The sequence below is a fragment of the Rhinolophus sinicus genome, linkage group LG09 (genome assembly GCF_036562045.2).
Source record: "Rhinolophus sinicus isolate RSC01 linkage group LG09, ASM3656204v1, whole genome shotgun sequence".
Lineage (NCBI taxonomy): Eukaryota > Metazoa > Chordata > Mammalia > Chiroptera > Rhinolophidae > Rhinolophus > Rhinolophus sinicus.
In genome coordinates, this window is record NC_133758.1 from 90,400,528 (window position 1) to 90,423,325 (window position 22,798).

The following is a 22,798-nucleotide window of genomic DNA, read 5'->3' on the forward strand; positions in this document are numbered from 1 at the left end:
AGGTGGAGAGAGATTAATCAATTTGTCTGTGGAAAGGTAATGAACAAGTATGGATAGGAGACCAGGTCTTTAAACAACCATGTCTTTTCGCATTGATGACTAAACAAAAAGGTATGTGAGCCTGACTTTGAAAACTAACCTTCATGAGGTCCATGTTTCAAACATAGATCTTCATAGAGGAGGTTCTCTAGGCACAGTTTTAGGCATTGAAACTGCAGCAGAGACCAATAAAAACCCCCAAATCCAAGAACGCTGGGTCTTTAATAAACTTCAATTCTAATTAACAATAGCCAATTAATAAAACCAAACAGAAAATAAGTCATTTAACTCCTAGTAGTAAGAAATGACATGAAGACAATTAAATAGCGAAATAAGATTAGACAGTGACTTGGATGTGAGGTAATTTAACTAAGGAAGTTAGAAATGGAAATGTTGGATGATGACAGTTAAACAAAGACGGGAATGCTGAGGAGTCTCTTCCGTGGGAAGAGGCTTCGACTACAGTCGTTGCTGTGGCAGAGTGGAGAAGGGTCAACAGACAGAACATGAGATCTTAGAAGGAAGAAGGCCAGGACCTGTAGAGTTACGGAAGAAGCGTGAAGATGGGGAGAGAGGGTGAACTGTATTATAATTGCAGTGAAGCCACTGGAGTGTTTGAACCATGGGATGGATGAGGTCTGATTTAAGCTTACAAAGATCGCTCTGGATGTTAAAGGGAGAATAAGAGGAAAGAGGGGACCGGGCAGACTAGTTAGACCACAGAACTAATGGTGCTCAGAATGCAGTTGTACAGGTGAAGATAGATGGTGAATAGTAATCAGGTCCAAAATCTTGGAGGTGGAGCCAATAGCGCTTCCTGATGGAGTAGATGTGGAGTGTTTGGGGAAAAAATCATACCTGCCTGAAGCATCCACATGGAAAATAGTTCTAACACTTTTACCAACTTACTAGGATTGACACTATAGCTATGCAATAGTATCATGTAAGGAGAAATATTTAACCATGAATGATCTTTAACTTAATTAACCTCAAGCCTTCAAAATGCTATTCTAATCATTTAATACCACGAACACGAGTTCCAATTAAAGTCTTTTCCTCGTCTTTTGAAATACACAATACTTTAGTTTCTAGCCTTTACAACACAATCTAATCTATCACAACATATCACTGATATTAAGACATTTACTTCTATGGAAATCTTTATAAAATTATACAACAAAAGCAGCAACCTCCTTTCATGCTAATGTTTATAAGGGTTTCTTCTCTTTTAAGATTATGTTATTTTTTTTTTTCTATTTATTCACTAGTTTGTTAATTCATTAAAGAAATGTTTCTTGAGCACCTCCAATGTGGCAGGGAAGGTACTATTAGGTTGGTGCAAAAGCAATTGCCGTTTAAGAGGTTAAAAATAATTGCAAAATCCGCAATTACTTTTGCACCAACCTAATAGTACTTAAGGATAAAATATGAACAATGTACGATGCGGGGTTAAAAAATATCCCTACAAAAAGAAATTTATAATCTAGAGGAGGAAAGGTACACACACACACACACACACACACACACAGTAATTATGAAGCCCTAACAGCTTTTAACTTTTCCAACAACTTTCAAAAGTTGTGTGTAAAAAAATTTCTAGTACCAGCACATCAAAAATATAAAAAAAGTATAAACTTTACAGTTTTTGAATCATGTAATTTTTATAAATCCATATTAAACTGCTATTATATATCATAGACTACTTAATAAGTATCTATATCCTATTAGTGATTTTAAAACAAATTGTTTAATTAACTAGATTATACTAGAAGCACTTTTGGTGATTGCCTTGTAGGGTTTAAAATCATTCCTTATACGCTAAGCCAACTAAGAAAGGAAAAACATTCATAACCAAACACTGATCTAACACACTTTGAGATGAAAAATATATTCCTGGCTCATTTAAAAAATGCAAATGTCAAAACTGATTAGATTTTTGCTGATTAAACAATCTTTCAAAAATAAGTTCCTTTAGTTTCAATGGAAAGAATCTGACAGAAAAACAGATGTAAATGTTGAGCAATTATTAAAAGCAACAGACATCTTTTTCTTTAGTTGACTTTAATTTTTGCATACTGCCTGCTGTACAGTACAGTTCCTTGAACCCAAAAGCCCAGCAGCAAAAAAGGAGAGTACAAAATTCCTAACGCAAACTTAAAAAATAAATAAATAAACATTCGAGGAAAACGAAATGGTGAAAAAACTGAAGCAATAGGGGAGTTTTGTTTTTTTTTAAAAAATAGCTTTACTTATGCATCCACTGGTCATTATATAGCTTCCTTCTAGTATTTCAACATTTAAAATTTGAGTTTTAAGGCAAGTCAGGAGGATAAAAGTTTTTATGAGGATAAATGCTTCACCCAGGAGGTAATTTAGATAGAGTACATATTTGCACTTACGGTCCCAATCACTCCAAAAACAACAGCCTCATTTCCTAGTACCAAGGACACTAGTACATGTCAGAGTACATTTGGGAAGGAATTTCTCCCAGGACCTTGATAGCACAAGTGCAGAAAAAATAAATAAATCTGTCAATGTGAACAAATTAGCCACAAAATCTTTTCTCAGGGCGGCTTTTGTACTCTCACTCGGGTCCTTTGATACCGTGGGATTGCTCACCGCTGACAGTGAGGAGAAGCAAGGGTGGGAGAACAGAGCAGGTACTGACTGAGTGCATATCCTCAGACAGGAGTCTTCACATGCACCTTTCTTTCACCTGGGGTCTGCTGCCCAGGTCTCTCATCCTGCCTCCCGAAGACAGTCCACTCCTCAAATCTTCCCTGAGGGCACTATTTGTTGATAGCAGTGCTAACAAATGACAGTCTGAAATATCACGGAGCCGTTAAAAGCTCAATTAATTCCACTTAAAATAGAAACAATATCTGGATTTCATTCCAATCCAGTTAGACGTATGTCAGCGTGGAACCTGTCAAAAAGCTTGTGGGACTCTTTCATTAGCATCTCACGAGATCCCTCATATAAGATGCTCAATTTAAAAGCTGGCACTTGTATATGGAAAAATGCAGCCCCTTTCTTAATCTCTAAATTTTAAGAAATCTTATTTTTCCATAATTTTCTCCATGTTCTATTTTTTATTTCTTAAGTCTCTCCAAATATTATAATGACATCAAAATATAGCATCTAGTGCAGTGAGCTGTAATTTCCTTTTTTTGAAGTCCCTATTAGTGAATCCTGAAAATGAGCAAAAGGATACACACAGAGATTTGTCATTTTGGTGGTAATGGCTTCTCAGTCTCCAGTATTACATCACTATTTCAGTAAGTTTACTTTCTTTTAGACTAAAGATGGATTAAAGCAGTTGTAACTCAAACGCTATCTATCTACTCGGGTGAAGAGGTCTGGTACTTCTCAAAGACAGTTTATGGAAGTGAAAAAGAAAGTTTCCCACTTCCCGTCAACCTCTTCTGCCATCCTTTTATTCTTTCTAACCCTCCATCTCCAACATCTGAAATATGATCTCTGAACCACAGGCTATGAAGAAAAGAGCACAGAACATTTTTGATGAGAACAGATCTTTATGCTAGACACTCCTGAGAAAAGGACAGAAAGAGCACAATTAATAAAACAACTTGTACATGAAAGGATTATGATATAATATGCAGGGCATTAAACAGGGAAAATTCCCCTCACCATATCTTCAGGTTGGTTTGGGCAAACTCCTATATTGACACAGATGGAAGTGCTATAGAATTTCTCAATTCTTCTCAGCTCCATGATTCTCTTGCTGAGAGAGATAAAAATGCAAACACAAAAAGACAGAATATACGGGGGGGGGGGGGACAAAATTACCTAATTTTTTAAAAAATAAGTGTCCCATGGAGTGTATATTTGAGTTCAAAGTTATTAAAAACGTTACACAGCATTTTTTCTCATCACACATTGACTCCAAATTATATACTTGTATGCCATTAAGACAAATAATGCTTTAATACATTCAAAACAACTAGAATGCTCATTTTAATCTACAATAGAATTTCATACATTGAGTAATTCTGTATTTTTGTTGTTTTGTTTTGTTTTGTTTTACTTACTAGGGACTAAACAGCCATGTTCTACTTAATTTCAAATTAACTCCATGGTTGTAAATTAGGAGCTTAAGAGGCCCATGGATCTTTCTGAACATTATAATAACATTTTCCATAATTCGAACAGTGAATTCCAATGAGAAGGACTGAGATACGTGGCTTATACAGCCCTTTAAAAATCTTTACCTTATTTTATTAAAGAATAATTTATTTGGTGTGTGCTCTGTGCAAGGCAACGTGCTGACCAAAAATGATACAAAGTTAGGAAATTTGCAGGTTACTAGAAAATACACTTTGGAGAGTCCTTTACATTTATAGAACCCCTTTCAGTGGCAGGCACTTTACATACATCCTCTCATTTAATAAACACAACAATCTTATGAGCTGGTTTTACAGGACGCAGAGGATAAGGCACATCCAAAAGATCTCTCACTCGCACATGAATCTCTACCTCTAGTAGATGGCAAAGTTGAGACTTGATTCTGGGTCACTGTGACCCAAAGCCATTGAAAGCTCTATCTATTATAAAATTATGCTAAATGGCTTGCAATGATAATTTAATGACTAGAAATTATCAGAAGTTTCCTTGATTGTTTGTTCCATTATCATATTTAAGTTCACAGGAATTAATACAGTCAAGTACATTTAGAATTGTGAAACTAGGAAGGAATTTCACGTGTCCAGGTAAAATGAAGTTCAGCCGAAAAAAAGAGAAAAATCTAATAGTAATAGAGGTTTAAACAAGGTAGAAATTCCTTGCAAGTAAAGAAAATCTGCAAGAAGCTAGTGTAGCATTGACATAGATGCTGCATGAATGTTCAGGGACGTGGGCTCCTTCCATATCACTAATAGGCCATCCTTAGGTATAGCCTTCTTTGGGATTCATAACTGCTGCCATAGTTCCAGTCCTCACATCTGTATCCCAGCCAGCAGTATGAAACAAAAAAAGAAATAGATGGAGAGGTTCAGCCCCTCTTTAAGGACTTCTTGAATGTATTCCTAAAACTACTGCTCATTAGCCAAAATTAAATTATATGTCTACACATTGCTACAAATATTCAGGAAGAAGGGGAGAATGGCTATGAGGAGGCAATAAAAGTGCCACATTGAGAAATAAAATAAGAAACAAGTCTGCTTTCTCCTTGTGGAGCCCAAATTTGTGTCAAAATTAACCATCTCATCAGGCCTGAAGATTCAACTTTATTATTATTATTATTATTTTTAAGTGCTGAGTTTCATCTGGGGAAGGAACACAGGGAAAATACAATGGCCTTTGACCTTCTCTCTCCCTGGTATCCTCAGTCTGCCTTAGACAGGCTGCCATGTGAGGACGTGTAGAAATAGGCTCATGTTCAGCTGTTACACTGGCTGTCACGCCAGAGACCACTCAAGGCATTTAGAGGGGTGTCTTCTTTTCAAAGTCTCACCAGGCTCACCTTTAGGAGCCTGTCACAGCCTTGGCCTTAGAAGCTGTTTGTCGTGAGGTGGCATGGTCTTTCTACTCATGTCAGATCTGGCTTAACAGATTTACAGGAGTCTCTGATTTCCAAGCCATGTCCTTATCAGTAAAATAATAAATAAAAATGTGTCAAGCACTCTAGTTATATACAGTGGCTTTTCATAAGTTATATTCATGTTCTAATAATCCATTCTATTACATATAATGTAAATCATAAAAAGAATACAATAATGTCAATATAATAATAGCAATAATAATAATAATAATAATAATAATAATAAAATATAAAACAAAAAACAAGCATTAACTGGTAGTTCTGATCTCTTATTCCTGGACTCCAATGGGTTCTCTTGTCCAATCCTTGGAAAAGGCAACCCCATTTTAGAGACTACTGTTCTAGAATGTGAACCTTGGTTCTAAAAATTCCCCCTTAATCATGTACCCACCCTCCTCTGAACTCTGCTTCCCCTTATGATGGCACTCCTTCCAGCTAAATCATCTCCACTGTATGCACTCAGACAGCTGCAGTTCGTGAGAGTAGCTCTTGAACACTTTTTCTAAAGGAAGGGCTGTTTCTTAAAACATTACGACGTATTTTCAACACACACAAAGAGTTTTTAAATGCGCACTGATTTGCTCACACTGACCTTAATCGCTCCCTTTACAGTTTAAGGCTTCCGTATCCTGATCTGTCAATAGTGGGAGTGGAAAACATCTGCTACCATTCTATGTGTATAATTTCTTCAAATAATGTGAATATCACTATTATATGAAATGGCCACTTGTCTAATTTAAAGGCATTTATTAATTTGCTATTGGTGTCCTAGTGCATTTTGCTGATCAGAATGACGAAGAGTCATTAGGATGCAAATCTACCCAAGATATATAACCGCCTAAGGAAATGAATGCTCTTTGATTGTTTTAGGGATTCAAGATGAAGCCTGTGAATTCAGCCCAAGCACCCAGCAGATTTTACAAAGCTGCAATTTCAGGCAGGCACACTGGTCCATTCAACTCCACTCCAATCATAAAGAAACAGGCATGCTGGAGATCCCAGAGACTAGAGAAGGTTTAACTACGGGAGCCATTGCCTGATTACTCCAATATTTTCAGATCATCCTTGTAATTCCCTGGAGCCTGCATTCTCTAAAGGAGTCTCTGAACAGTGAAAATGACACCCCCTTCCCCCACTGCAGGATAAACAGGTTTTGCTCAGTGTCCGTGCCTCTGAAATTAATCTAGGGCAAAACTGCTGTCCTTCTCTTACCTCCGTCCCTTAAGAGTGGTCCCTCAATGGGACCAGTGAAGCTTTCTGTCATTAGGTTTGGCACGTTTAGGAGCAAGTATAATGGTTCAATTACTTAAGCAAATCTATATGAATGTAGGCAAAATTCAGAAAGATTAAACTTCTGAAAAGTATAATTCACCATAGTAGTGTTCTTTGAGGATTAGACCAGGAATCCTGTAAAAGAAACTGTGTATTATTTTTTTCTGTATGGTTTTTAAAAAATCATGAACCATGATGTTGGCATCCCATAGCCTCAAAAGTGAAAAGTCTAATTATCTGCCTTTAAGAGTCACTGAAGTAGGGTGGAGGGGTTGGGGGGCCTATTTAGGGGAATAGGTTGAGTAGAAAGCAAGAAGCCCAGACAAAAACATGATTCCCCAAGATGGAGGAGAATATGTTGATGGGTCCTTCAAATGGTAGAGAGCATTATCTTATTCCCTGGATATGCCCTTGGATTTGTCGGATGCAAAGGAGGAAATGGCATACATTAAACCTAGGGGGCCAGACACTAGATCTCTGGCTCCTGGGTTGGACGAAACCCCTCATGCGCACGCTTGATTGGGAAGCAGTGAGGCCAGTCCACTGGGCTTGGACAATAAGCACCCAGAAATGTCAATGTGGGAGGGAAAAGGGGGCCCCCATCAAGTGCTCTGGAATGACCCTTGAAAGAAGAGATGTTGAAAAGAAGACAAATTGAACCTATTCCAACCTAGTGAGTGGGTCTTGAACAGATATCATATAATTTTTTTAAAAATTCAAGCATGGTCATTTATATACTCACAAAGTAGGATTAAAAAAAAGTACACTAATAAAATAATGTTTCATGTCAGTTTGATGTTATTCATTTATAGTCTGCCTCATTTGAAATTCAATGGTAAGATGTCTCTTTTTCTAACCCTTAAGTTATGACAGAAAGTATCTGCAAATTCAACTATGGCAATTATTATTATTTTTGCTCATCATGGCTAAGGCTGGTATCTCATATGTACCCTGTTGGCATCCCCTAAATAAAAATTATTTTATCTATAGTTCATGTACGGTTACTTATCTGATAGCGTTTGAGTAAAAGTTATGAATTGCATGCTGTCCTCAGTAGCATGATGAAATCACTCACTGTCCCACTGTCCAGCTCCAGCCAGACCTGTATGTGAATCCTCCTTCTGTCCAGCATCTCCAAGCTGTAGAAGCTACCTGCCCATTCGTCACTTAGTAGCTGTCCCTGTTATCAGATCTACTGTCGCAGTATCACAGTGTTTATAACCCTTATTTTACTTAACAATGGCCCCAAAGCACACGAGTAGTGGTGCTGGCAATTAGGACATGCCAAAGAGAAGCCAGAAAATGTGTTTCCTTTAAGTGAAATGGTGACAGTTCTCAGCATAATAAGAAAAAAATTGTTTGCTGAGATTGCTAAGATCTGCAGTAAGAATGAATCTTCTGTCTGTGAAATTGGGAAGAAGGAAAAAGAAGTTTATGCTATTTTTGTTGTTGCACCTCAAGCTGCCAAAGTTATGGTCGCAATGTGTAAGTGTTTAGTTAACATGGAAAAGGCATTAAATTTGTGGGTGGAAGACATGAACAGAAAACACATTCCAAATGATGGCAAATAATTCTATTTAAATGTTGGAAAGGACGCCCTTCACAGAACAGGAGTTTTAAAATCATCAAATATCTTTATTCAGATATTTTCTAAATCCTATTTTTTTACCCTACCTTCAACACAGAAATATAATGAACAAGGATGGGATTGGGCTGGACCTCAATATTCAACTAAACAAGAAAACAGACACTTTCCTAGTCAACTGCTGCCTGCAAACCATACAGGAGATTATAGCACCGTGGCAACCCTCACCTTTCTCACATGTTAATGTGATGCAGTTTCTAGAATCGGTGTCTAACAAATGCTGATATGCCCTGTGTGTCTATTTCATAGGTGAATGGGTGAGTCCCTGTGTCACACACTTGGACCACTGAAAGAGGTCAGTCAAGAGAGATAAGGAGAGTAGAACAGTATTTTTATCATTACAGACTCACAGCATGTGAGTAAATGGTAAGCAGTATTCAACATAAAGAAAAAGTTCAAAACAGATCTGAAATCCTCACCACCTTCTGAAGCTTGTTTTTCATACCAAATCAGACAAGGCTGTGGCCACTATTACATGTGTGCGTGGAGACACTAGTTAGAAGCCACAGAAGTATTCCACCTTACTTTTCTGAGCGTCTGCTATTGGAGCTATCACTGCAGCTGACAAGAGCCCTGTACTCTCTTGCCAGGAGGCAAGACTCGTCCAGGGAGCGGTACTCAGAGTGATTGCACATTCTTTCCTTGGAGCTATGACAAGAGCTGATCTTGTGCTGCCAAGTCCACTTATGCTAGCCATCACTGCCCCCTTGTTTCTCAGAGAATGAATGCTAGAAGCCTTGACTTCTTAAGAGAGTACCGAAATAAACCTGCCATATTAAATAAGGATGAACATACATTTATACATTTTTATTCTCAGAGCCTAGTCAAGTCATATCTTAGATGTTGTCTAGTAAATAATTATTTATAGAGTAAATAAACTCTTCCCCTGGAAAATACACAGGGCAGTCCTGCCAAGCTAATCAACTGAAAACAGTTATGTAAATTAAATAACTAACTTTCCTTTTAGTCTAGCCTTTCAAGTCTCTATAAAAAAGACACCAGCCTACTTCCTTATGTCCTTTCCTCCTTTTACCAAACCTATAGCCCTGAAGTTAAATTAGTATATTTTCTTATTTAGCTGATTCATCAGAGGCTTTCAAAAGCTTCAAGTGTGAAAAACTGGCTGTGCATTGGACGGTTACCTTACCCTTCATGTGAAAATTATACGTGCTAATTAATGGCAGGGACAAAATGTACAGAATTGTTTATTTCATGAGTTTCTCACCTAACAAAAATAAATATTATGTAAACTTGGAATGTTGCTTCAAACTTATGTTCATGCATTCTTAATATAATATAAACTGATAAATAAGAAATTCAATGGAAATTACCATGGATCTCTTTTGCTTTAATGTTACAGATATTTTTTGATTCTTTATAAATAATGGAATATCAAACAATTAGTCATTATTCCGAGATATTAAATGGTAAAAATCACTTCATCCAATATCTATTTTCACATAAATGGTTCACTTTCTAGTCATTAAAATATTTTCTTGCATGTATGCAAAGACATCTAGTAATATAATTAATTTGATAGGTTTGGCCCAATGTAACAGTGCACAGCATATAATATCACAAGTCTGTATAATTTTGGAGCTTAATGCATCCTTAGACATCATTCCTTTTTTTCAAATGAGGAAACTGGGACTGAAAGAAGTTCCATGACTTACCCAAGGTCAAACAGTTCTGTAACACAGGTCAGTTCTAGAATGAAGTCTCTTATCTTCTGGTTCAATGTTCCTCCGTTACAATCGACTTCCTTCAACATGCACAGCAAAACTCCATCAGAGACCTTGAGAAAGAAAGATTGACAAAATATAAAAAATGTCTAGGTTTGAAATATTGTGAAAGATGTGCTGTTTAGCTATTTAGCATTAGATTAAAATGTGATCCAAATAACCAAACAAAATTATTAGTAATTTTGATGACTCTTCAGCATTTGAATTGTTGATTCCAAAGTAATGCTACAACAAACTATATTATGTAAAAACTGGTACCACATATAAATGAAACATTTATTTATGCAAATGTTTCATGCAAAATGTTTAGTTTGTCTTCTACCTTAAAATAAATGCTGACTAAGAAAGTGTTTACAATAGGCCTGTCTTGTAATCTAGATTTTTAGTGAAAGTGTTTCAGTTTGCATAGACATAAGAGAGATATGTGTTGATGCCAGAAATTAAAATAATAATAAAAGAACTGTTGTTAAAACTATTGTTAATTTGTTGTTTTATAATGTTAAAAAGAGAAAACAACTAATACATGTAGTTTTATTAAAAATGAAATAGACCATGTTCAATTCATCACCAGTTAAAATGATTAGTATTTTAATTATTGATATTTTACTATTGATATTTTCTTCCATAATGGAGGTAAGTGTGATAAATATGCTGTGATGTGTGAGAATATTGTTAATATGCTATGGTGTGAGAATATTGAAGTCCTGTTAAAAGTGTTATCTGCAATAATTCTCACTTAAAATACGTTATGCAAGGTGGTGCTGATTTCTTAATTTGCTTGTATGAAATTTAGCCCAGGAGGGTAATCTAAGAAATTCAAGTACTTAATAAAGTTGGCTTTCTCCTTTGAATAATTCATCCTTATATCTAGCTGCAGTACCTGGCAACTTTCCACTCTCCTGTCTCCTTGTTACTCATAATGAAAAATAATATACCTTAAAAAAATTCATATCATTAGGCTGCAAAAAAAGGTCTACATGTACAAATAAAATTTCTGTTATTAATAGTAGCATAAAGTTGGTGCTCTTAAAAATAAAGCAAGACTTCTGGTCAAGATGACAGTAGGTAAACACTGTGCTCACCTTCTGTAAGGACCACATCAATTACAACTAAACCACAGAACAACCATTATTGAGAATCACCTGCAGTCTAGCTGAACTGAAGCCTGACAAGTCCAGACATACAGAAAAAGCCACCTCGAGACTGGTAGGAGGAGCAGTGATGCAGAGCAAGCTAGTCCCACACACCCGCAATGACCATTAAAAATCTGGCAGGTATCTTGGCTGTGGAGTTTCCCCACTTCCCCTTCCCCCTCACCCCCCCCCCCCCGAAGAGGAGTGAGGGGTCCAAGCTCCTCCTCAGTCCAGGGTTTCAGTGCCAGGAAAAGAAGTCCCCATAACTTCTGGAGGTGAAAAACAGCAGAGATTATGGCTGACAGAGATGGAGGGATGCTGCACTCCCAGGTGTTCCTCTTAAAGGGATGTGCATGGACTTACTTGTGGACATACTCACTTGCTCTGAGCTCTGGCACTGCGGTAGCAGATCAGAAGGTGCCAGGGAAATACGGGGAGAAGTTGTCTAGCTCCAGGGTGAGGGCTGGAGGGGCAGCTTTCTGCCAACTGAGAAGCTGGCAGAAGCCATTGTTTCTTTGTTGGGCCCTCGCCCTCCCTACAAGCAAATGCAGGGAGACACCATATCTGAGTCCCCACCAAACTGAATCTCCACACTTTTCGTGTGCCCCACTTTATTGATTCCCTGAGACCATGCCCCACCAAACTTTTGGGTATACCCAAGCTGCTTACAGTGGCTTTTCCATGTAAACGGCCTGCCTTGGCTCACATGCTGCGGACTTCCCTAAAACCTCTCAAAGTTTCACAAAACCCAAACAAGCAGTGTCTGGCTCCTACATGTCCCATACCTCTTGCTAATAGCACTAAGCCCAATACTAGTGACAGCTGGCCTTGGTTCATGACTAAGCCTCTCAAGGCACCTCCAAGTACAGCGCTGGTGGTGGCCATCTCTGGGTTCTTTGTGGCTCATGCCAGGTGGCCTTGGGCAGGTACAGACTGTGGCTGAACTTGGCCTGCAGTGGGTCCTGTCCTAGGAGGCCCAGTGGCCAACTTCTGCCTGGGCTGGAGCAACAGCTGGCCACCTCCAAGGACAACACACCCAAAGGGCAGGCTGGGAAGGCACCACAGCCTGGTAAAGAGAATCCTGTTCTGTAGCGTCAGCCCCTCCACAACAGCTCCACCACTGTAGTCACAGCCAATCCTCACAAACAATCAGCCTGAAGGTCAATCCCTCTCACTGACATGCAAACAGCAATCAAGTCTCAACTATAACAGAAAGGCACACAACAACCTACATAACACACATACCTGGAGCACCTGGCTCAGATGACCAGAGAGACTATGGCCCTGGGCCCCACAGAACACCTACTACATAAGGCCACTCTACTATCATGTTTCCCTGAAAATAAGACCTAGCCGGAACGTCAGCTCTAATGCGTCTTTTGGAGCAAAAATTAACATAAAACCCAGTCTTATGTTATATTATATTATATATGACCCGGTCTTATTTTATTACAATATATATAATTTTATTTTACTATAATAATATATAATTTTTGCTCCAAAAGACGCATTAGAGCTGACGTTCCGGCTAGGTCTTATTTTCAGGGAAACACAGTAAGACCAGGAGCTTGCCCAAGTATCACCAATGTTTAGCAAATGTAATTCGTAAATACTAGTTAACTAATGACTAATTGGTAAAGATGTGGATAATATGTTAAAACTCTCATAGTCTGTAATAATTTTCATGCTTATGAAAACAAAACAGAAAAAATAACAAAGAAAAGTAAAAACAAAGAGATCTTAAGCACTATCAGGTTAAAGAAAGACAGTATTTATGTGGATAAATAATCACTAAGACAGAGCAAAACATATCCTAAGTATCTCTTCCCCTAAGTATCTCTTCCCTAAGTTCCTAAGGAATACTCAGGGTATTTCTACTGAAATCTTCCATAGGCATTGGAAGTTAACAGAGAATCCAAGTGTCCTGCGGGGTCCCGCTCCCTACATAAGAATACAGGATATGGTGAGGCCGAAAAGGAACACCAACAAAGCCATGGTTGGGGGGTTCATACCAGTATAGTCTCGCTGGTGGCTGGGTTGGAGATACAGGAAGCAGGCTGTGGGGACAGAGCCAGGAGTGCAGTTTCCAGGCTCTCGGCCTCACATGGACAGGTGCTGGCTCAGGTAGTAAATGGCCATCAACTGTGATTGGATGGCCATCAGCTGTGGCTAGTTGACTGTCAGCTGTAACCAGTTAGCCATTGGCCACTAATATAACTGCCGTGGCTATGCTAGCAGGAAAATGGAGTTAGCAAGAAAATGGTAGCTGAGCTAGCAAGCGCAGATTTCAGTTAGCACAGAGGGTTGCAGCTATCAAGTAAGGTTGGTTGCCAGAGAGAAGTGGACGGCAGGTTGCAGATAGTGTGGCTCCTGCTTCCTGTGTCTCCAACCCAGCCGCCAGAAAGACTATAGTGGCATGACTCCCCCATCTATGGCTCCATGGGTGTTCCTTTTTGGCCTCACCATGTCCTGCATTCTTATGTGGGGAGCAGGACCAGAGACCCTGCATGAGTCCCTGCATGACACAGGCTCCACGCGGTGCGCAATCTGCAGTCTGCTTCTCTGCCAACCAACACCACTTGCTAGGTGCAATCCGCATTTCTCTGCCTGCCAGCAGCCAGCTAACCAACCAACGAACCAACCCCTTAGCCTAGCCACGGCAGTGATATTAGTGGCTAATGACTAACCGGTAACAGCTGATGGCCACACTGCCACAGAGGATGGTCATCTGATTACAGCTGATGGCCATCTAATAACCAAGCCAGCACCTTTCCACATGAGGTCGAGAGCCTGGAAACTGTTCTCTGGGACTCTGTCCCGACATAAGTGAAGTCTTTTTGAGGTACTGCATATCTTTGTCTATTTAACTACAGAAGAAAAAAAAAAATCTTTATGGAGACGTGTCTTCTGAAGAGTAGCAATTTCAAGATCAAATAATATCCAGTCACAATTGACAGGTCATTCATAAATTGTTATGGATTTCAGCTGATAATGATGAGCTCTTTCGCCCTTTGTAACTTGCATGCATTGATGACATAGCTGGGGAAAGAGAGCTATCTCAGGCTCTGGAACAGAGGTTTTCCTCAGTAGGAAGCTAATTAAGCCACTCAGGGGCTCTAACCCCTGAACTTGCCCTCATTAGCACCGTGCTGAAACCATTGAAGCCAACTAACCAGAAAGGCCTAATGGCCAAAATACTCTGATTGATATTCCATCTCTCATTTTCAGTCAGAGAGGAATCAGCTATTGATATTTACCGAAAATAGTGATGAATTCCACACCTTAGTTAAACAGATACTTCATATGGGATGTCAGAGTAATAGTCAAACACCTTTAGACTTTGCAGATAAGGTCTCATTGTTCTGTGAATTATAGAATTTTCCCAAATGAACTGTGCCTCAGAGTTAGAAAACTCATGACCAAAGCACAGAGCGCTTAGTTTAGCATTTAAGAATACAGACTAAGAATAAAGACAAGAAAATTAGACCACAATAGTCTATTTGACCTTTTAAAATTAAATAAATACTATGGTTAATGTCACTAATTTACTGCAATGCTATTTTTCTCTGAAATATTTTCCTAAAAATGAGCAACCACATTGCGTGTGTGTGTGTGTGTGTGTGTGTGTGTGTACTGTGTGTGTATACATATAAAACAGCAGTTAGGGAATATTTTTAATCTATATTTTCCCCATAATCTGAATGCCATCATATGCACCAAGGCAACAAGTGAAAAAGTATATTGAGTGCTTTCAATAAATGGGCATTCTACTCTGAGTTTTGGGTGTTCTGAAACCTGTCTTGCTTACTCCACTTGCACTTCTTCTGTTACTTATTTTGTGTTCAAGTGAAAAATGTTAACCCTTGATGATTGGCAAAAAGAGTATAAGGGATGGTACTGAACTTATCACAAAGAAAACAATGGAATAATATACTAGGCTGATGTTAAGTTTGCAGTAGATCAAGGAAATAGTACAAGAAACAAAAGGTAGGTCACTGATAAACTAGGAAATGGTAGAAGTCCTTTGACATTTTGAAGGGCATAATGAAAATCATTGCAGTCCGGGATGGAATAACGGGCTGACCAATAGTCATCTAAATACCATGTTTCCCTGAAAATAAGAAGACCTAACCAGAAAATAAGCCTTAGCATGATTTTTCAGGATAGCACCCCCTAAACATAAGCCCTAATGTGTCTTTTGGAGCAAAAATTAATATAAGACCCGATCTTATTTTCGGGGAACTACTATAGTATCTGGAAGAAATTTCAGGCAGGATCATATTATCACTCTGGAGGAATTGAAGGGAACCAAAGAGCAACTAAAAAAGATCGTAGAAACTATATATTTTTTTGAGAATATGTTGTATTGTCCATGTTCATCCCTCCCATTTTCTAAAACTGCATTCCCTGTGTTCAACAATATAATGTCTATACAGTTAGTTTTAGAGTAGCACAAAAGCTTTCAACTATGCTAGTATAAAATTAGCTCATCTAAAAGCTTCATCAAAGAATCGAGAGAATAACTGAATATTGCATTACAAGAAGACCTCGTGGTCTCAAACAACTAATTTTTAAAAAAATATTTTGGCTTGACTCTCAGCTTTGTCCATGACAGAGTAACTAGCATCATACAATTTAAAAATAAGACAAAATATAGGAAGCAACTGTTTTCAGTCTTTGTACAACACATAGCACAGGACAATGATCCCTGAAAAAATGGAAATAGGTGAGCCCAATGACTGCCCACCATTCTGCTGAAAGATATTTTCCAAATCTTGACAAAGAGAATCCAAGAAGAGAATGAAAATCTCAGCGAGATGAAGAGGCAGAGATTAAAGGATGGAGATGCTTAGGAAATTGGATATTGTGGAGCATGGTAACAGAGCAGAGAAAACTATGCAGAAAAGAAATTCTAAAACTCTTCTTAGGGATATCTGTAAGTCTTTCATCAAATACTAGACTATGCATGCACAGGACAAGAGTTTACAAAAAAAATCGGCTTGGTTTCCACAACAGGGATAAAATTATATTGTCTAATCTAATATTTTTAATATGGAAATTTGTTCAAAATAAGGTTTTTTTGACATATATATATAATGTATGTGTATATATATAAATGCAAATAAGTAAATACGTTTACATTGATGTATAACATTTCTTTATAACATTTTCATTATTATAGAAACCTGAGGAAAAATTTTGAGTTCCCTTTAGGGGCATTTAATTAACACGTTGCGTACGGCGGGGTTTAAATCCCTCGTGAAGATTCTCGTGATCCGTTCGCAACGTGTTAAAATCCTTATAACAGACTGGAGTGACATAATACTGAGAACACTAATCGCAAACTCTAGACATTTATATATCTATATCATATATATATATATATATGTATGTATATATATACATACATATATATATATTTCAGGAGTTTGCAAACTTTTCTGTAAAAATAGTAAATATTTTAGACATTGCAAGCTCTATGATCTCTGTCACAAATACTCAACTCTGCCATTAAAATGCACGAGATGTTATAAACAATAGCTAATGAATAAGTGTGTCTGTGTTTCAATAAAACTTTATTTACAAAACAGGTGACTGTTGGATTTGGTCTAAAATCCATTATTTTGTGACTCTGCTATATTTGTTGATCCCTTAATGTAACACCAACCTGTTGCATACACAAAAGAGTGTGTATTATGTGATTCCATGTTAGAACAGACAAAACTAATCCACAATAATTGACATCAGAACAGTGGCTGCCTCTGGGCTTTGTTCAGGAGATTACCTGAGAAAGGATACAAAGGAGACTTGGATGATGGAAACTTCATGTCTGCTAGGCATGTGGGTACATGAGTGTTTACATTTTTCAAAACTCAGATTATGCCAATTTTCATGACACTAAATCAATACATAGAATTTCTAGGGAGATGCAACTTTTCACTACTAGATATGAGGAATCAAATAGAAAAGCTGAATGAAACTAAAGAAAGTAAGATTGCTATCAGATTTAAATATATATATTTTTTAAACGCCCCACTGTTTCACGTGTGTGTATATATAATATATATATATATATATATATATATATATATATATATATATATATATAGTTCCTTAATGTCTTAGGTTTTTAAGCTTGTGTTTGAATGTGGCTCTACCACTTATAAACTGTGTGGCTGTGGGTAAGTCACTTAATCTTTTGGTTTGTGAGATTCTTTTGTGTAAAATGTAGATAATATCTAAGAAATATAGTTTTGGGAAGAATCACTGACACAATACAGGAGAGATTTTAGAGCAATACTTGAGACATACTGTGGGCTCAATAAAAGTTAACTGTTACTGTTCTTGTTTTGTCAAACATGACTATGGATGAAGATATTGATATTGGTCCAGAAGCAAATACAGATATGGATAGAAAACATTACTAAACATTTTAATAATGGTTTTCCCTCAGCAGTAAAATTATGGGTGATTTTTAAATACTTTCCTGCTTTGTACATTTCCACAATAAAAATTTTATAATAAAAAAAGTTAAATCTTAAAACAAAAACAAAAAACAGTTATCTTCCTAAATCCCAGGCAAACATTCCAATGCCCTCCAAGGTAGTCCAGCTGTCCTTGAGATATGCAGACATCATCCTAAGTGAATTCTGTGCTACAACTGTGAAAATATCTCCTCAATAATTAAAGCATTAGCCAGTTGGCCTTTTCCATAAAATCATAACAGAAATGGCTGATCACCACATTATGCAGGAAATTCTGTATCCCATGGCTGGAGATTAATAGAATGGCATATTCCATTGACATTGTCATACTAAGCAACAGTGTTCTCTCCATGAAGCCGCAGAAGTGGGTACGCTGTTCTGAGCCAATCTAAGGTGATTACCACGGAAACAGCACTCATTTTACTAACAGCAAGGCGTATTATCCTTCATGCATGGTGTAGCATCATCCAGTTTTAATAAGAGTCTGAAAGTGAAACTGAGGACATCTGAGAAAAGGACCCTAAATCCTGTGGAAAGTATTTTGTCACCTCTTACTTGTTTATCACTTGTGTGTCAAATAGCCATCACAATTCTACTAACAAACAATTCTGTGTTTACTAGGAGGGCAAGTAGATACACCATAACGAAAAGAAGGCAATGTTAATATTACGGCTTGAAAGTTTGATTAGAGTAGTAGAAAAATCATCTCTTTTATGCTGTAGTCATTCCAAAGGGGTGAGGGGAACAGAAGACAATTTTATATTAGGATGGCATAGACAAATCAGAAAGTAGCATTTTCAATTATAGTTTTTGGTGAGAGTTAGTGAGTGTCATAGGTCAGAACTGGCTTAGTATAAGGAGTATTCTAGGGCCTGGGATAGCCGTACAACTCTCCAATGCAGTCCACCCTTCAGGCAGAGTGCTCTTGCTAAAACACAAATCCTTCAAGTTCAAAATCCATCGGAATCTCCACCATCACCTACACGATAAAGGGAAAACTGTTTTACTTCGCTGGCAAGAGCCTCCAAATCACATAATACCTATTTGCACTCCTATCAGCACTCCGGAGGCTTCAGCAATTTGGTGGTTCTTGTGATTCCTTAATGCCTTGCTTTTCCACACAGCAACGCCTCAGCACATGTTGTTTTGCCTACATAAAATGACCCTGTCTCCTGCTTTGTTCACCTGAATTTATCCTACTCATCGTTTACAATTAGGTTTTTAAATTTTCCCAGTGCCAGACAGTTAATTATCCCCACTTTATGCTGTTCATACTTTACACATGGGTATAACGTTAACATAGATTATTGGTACATTTGTTTGTCTTCTAGAGGATGGTGTGTTTCCAGCAGGGCAGAGACTTAGTCTTGATTACATCTGTATCTCTCTGCAAGGTAAGTAGTAGATGTTCTATAAAACTGTATTAAATGTTGACCATTAAATAAACTAGGACAAACAATCAATACTTTTTAAAAAATCATTACAATATTAAATTCGGAGGAAAACTATAGATTAACAAAAGGCATAAAATTGAATTACTCAGTAGTTCTGGGCCTAATTTTCCTAGTGTTTTATCAGCTGTATCTCTATAAACTAAAATGTATTTCTATCTATAATCTTTCAAAGTATTTGAGTAAGACTTAGAGCAACATTGCTCCTTTGACCTAATTGAAATCCAACAGCCAAAGAGAATCATAATGACAACCAAGTGAAAGACTAAGGTCGGACTGGACTGTTTCTCACTTGAATGCACTGAGGCTATTGACTGGTAGGTGCATTCTACTTGCAAAAGAGCAGCTTTCCATGCACATGTCATAATTACTCCAGGACAAAAGCATCATACCAAGGCCTTCTGGGAATAATTTAACCTCCAATAAAGATTAGTTTTCCAGTTATTATTCTGTTTAACTGAAATGGGGTCCACATAGTCTTTTTTGACATTTTAATTATAATGGAAAGTTTCCTATTTAATGTATTTTCCTCTGTGAGTAGTATGACTGATCTACCTCTATAACTCTCCCCACAATCCTTTTCCGTACTCTTGTCCCAGCCAATGAGAATAGCCCAGAGCCTAGTTAAGCTTTCCAGCTCTCTCAATTAATATCATGTCCCTAGAAAAAGCATCTACCAAAGTATGCTATGTGCAACCCCAATTCCACAGGATGTCAATATTTATTATATGAAAAGAGGATTCTGTGATTAAATAAGTTACTGAAGAGTAAAAAGGCTTCTTTCACCAGGACTCCTCAGAACTTTTATTACATCAAAGTACATCAAAAATCTTGTACCTTAATATATGTGGATATATTTACAGCAATTACTGCATATATGACCATGACACATTTTTTTTTCCAGAGTACCTCTCAATGTACTAGTGGCCTATGAAATATACTTTGAGGAACTCTGCTCTCTCCCCCAAAAGAAGGGTATAAGGAATGTGAAGTATTTCAAGAGTATCATGGCAGTCTACTCACAGTATGACAAGGTCAATGGAATGACATCAGTTGACAGTGGACCATCTCACCAAAGTAATATGTGTTCCCTTAATAAGAAAGATGCACATATGTGAATAGTCAGATGTTCAGTCATTTTTCTTAGTCACATTTAAATTGTTTTCCCAAATGAAAAAAAATGGAGATTGATTTTTTGGAGATCATTTGCCTATGGTTCTTTGTTGTGCAGAGAGGACATAAGGGTCACCTAAGAAGATTTTGTAAGTTAATATTGCCCCTATTGCTACTTATAGGATCTGTGGTATGGGTTCCTGATTCTGTGGATGGCAGGCCAATGTCAATATGGAAGGTGACCCAAGAGATTCTGAGACACAGATACAGGCAAAGATACATTCATGTTTGGAAACACTGCTCTCACCCCAATCTTTTTCTCAGGCAAGGAAACAAATTTACCCAATGCCAGATTTGGGTATATACACATGTACCCATGCTCACCGACCTGGATGTCATTTTGTCATCACTAATTCATGTCTCATATTTTGTTCCTATACACTTCAGCTCAAAATGGAAATTATAACTTTGAGTTTTACAAGACAGACAGAATTTGGATATCTGATATTCAATTATCTCCCCTAATATACACTATGTAAATGGAAGCAAAATATTTGCCCTTCTCACACTCTTCCAATGCAAATTGTTAGAGCCATTGAATCTCCTATGTAATGGACACCAATTCTAAAAATCAAGCCCTGAATTGTTTTCTTTGGATAGAGTCATCCTTTTGACTGGTACACCCCACAAAAGCTTTGTAAGCAATGCAAAGAGGTTGCTAAGTGGAAAATAGTTCAACAGCTCTGAAAATAAAGCTTGACAGAGTCCTAGCCTTGAAGCCCTCAGTTTACAAGGAAATTTATTGTACACACATGTTGCAGCATTAGAATGCAGTATGTGGCATTAAATCAAAAAAGGGACAGCCAAACACCTACAGTTCTATGCTGGAGTAAAAAACTGTCACCCAGAGAAGGAAAAAAAAAAAAACAACTAAGTACCAGGGAAAGAAATGACTATAAGAAGCACCATCGGAATATTATAAACTATTATTTTCTAGGCTCTGAGTTTGAGCTAGTAAGAGACCATCAGTTTCTTCAAGTGGCTTCAACAGATGGAATATAAAAATTACCAATGAATCCACTGGAACCTTGTTTTACAGCTCTATATGTTTGAGACGCATTACAAAGCAAGAAGTAAAACTAAATATCCTACATAAATATAGATTGTTAACAGTTACAGAAGGGACAAGTATGAAATTGGCCAGAGGGAACAGACATTATAATTTTTGTATTTTGCAGTACGTCAGTTTGTACAACCAGGACACCACCATTTTCACAACAGGTGTGGCAGTTAGCCATACTCGGTTTTGCACACACTGCCTTGCACACAGTGACTTACTTGGTTTTTCCTGGCAATGAGAATAAAGATCATTCTAAATCTTAGAAAAATATGCAAGTACCATCATTATGAGCAATAGCGGAAAAAACCATATAGTCTATTATTAGATCAAATTTAGTAATTTTTCAAAGGGGGATATCTTGATTATTAATGGTTCTTTTTGGCCCAGAAATTGAACAGTTCTCAAGCCTCTGTCTTGGCCTGGAAACTATTATTCACACAGTGACACCATTAGAGCCTCAAACTACTCATTACAGCTTCAGGTGTGAAAGACATAATAAGAACAAATAATTAAGGACTGTTCTCAGTAACATGAACTCAGCCAGAATCCCAATTTAGTGCCCAGAAACACTGAGAAAAAGAGGAAGAGGAAACAGAACAACAGAAAATGTTAACCACTCAAAACAGCATATCACCTTAAGTTGGCTTTGTGCATAGTCTTAAATTAGATACATACACAATGGCTAAACCATACATCTCACTGTTACATAACGAATAGCAACAGAACAAGAATGGAACTGGTGAGTATAATCAAGGGAATACAAGATGTTTTTAACATGTTGAAGTAAGAAGACATTGTTTCAAGTGTTTTCCCATAGACTTTTCCAAGGACCAAACATTTAAGAAATTCTAAATGATAAAGGACAAATAAAGTTGTATGATGAAAAAAGAAGAAGAAGAAGAAAAAAGAAAAGCTTACACTTTTGCTGAGCTCTGACTTAGGTGATTACCTTTCCTCTCATGTTTCCTAAATGGTACAGCTGCTATGTTATTTTACCACACACATCCTTGCATGAACTCTCTTGTTGGGCTCTGTATATGCTTGGAAGGAAAGACGCAGTTACTGATGTTTATCCAACAATAGCAGAGCCCTAGTCACAACCCCAGCAAACACATAATGAATACAACTAAGTCCAAATTGTGCCAACTACATTGTTACACTGACCTGAGGGACAATCTATTGTATTTCAAAGCAACTATTAGTAACATATGCAAACACAATGTGTGAAGGCTTAAATG

The 22,798-nt window shown here is 37.5% G+C and overlaps 1 long non-coding RNA gene across 1 annotated transcript in view; it reads right to left on the reverse strand.

The window, feature by feature from the left end:
• Window positions 1–22,798, reverse strand: part of LOC141573105 (uncharacterized) — a 309,269-nt gene that overhangs the window by 169,977 nt on the left and 116,494 nt on the right. Inside the window, exon 2 of the long non-coding RNA XR_012498666.1 lies at window positions 10,190–10,311. This is a non-coding gene — a long non-coding RNA (uncharacterized LOC141573105). The remainder of the gene's footprint in view (window positions 1–10,189; window positions 10,312–22,798) is intronic.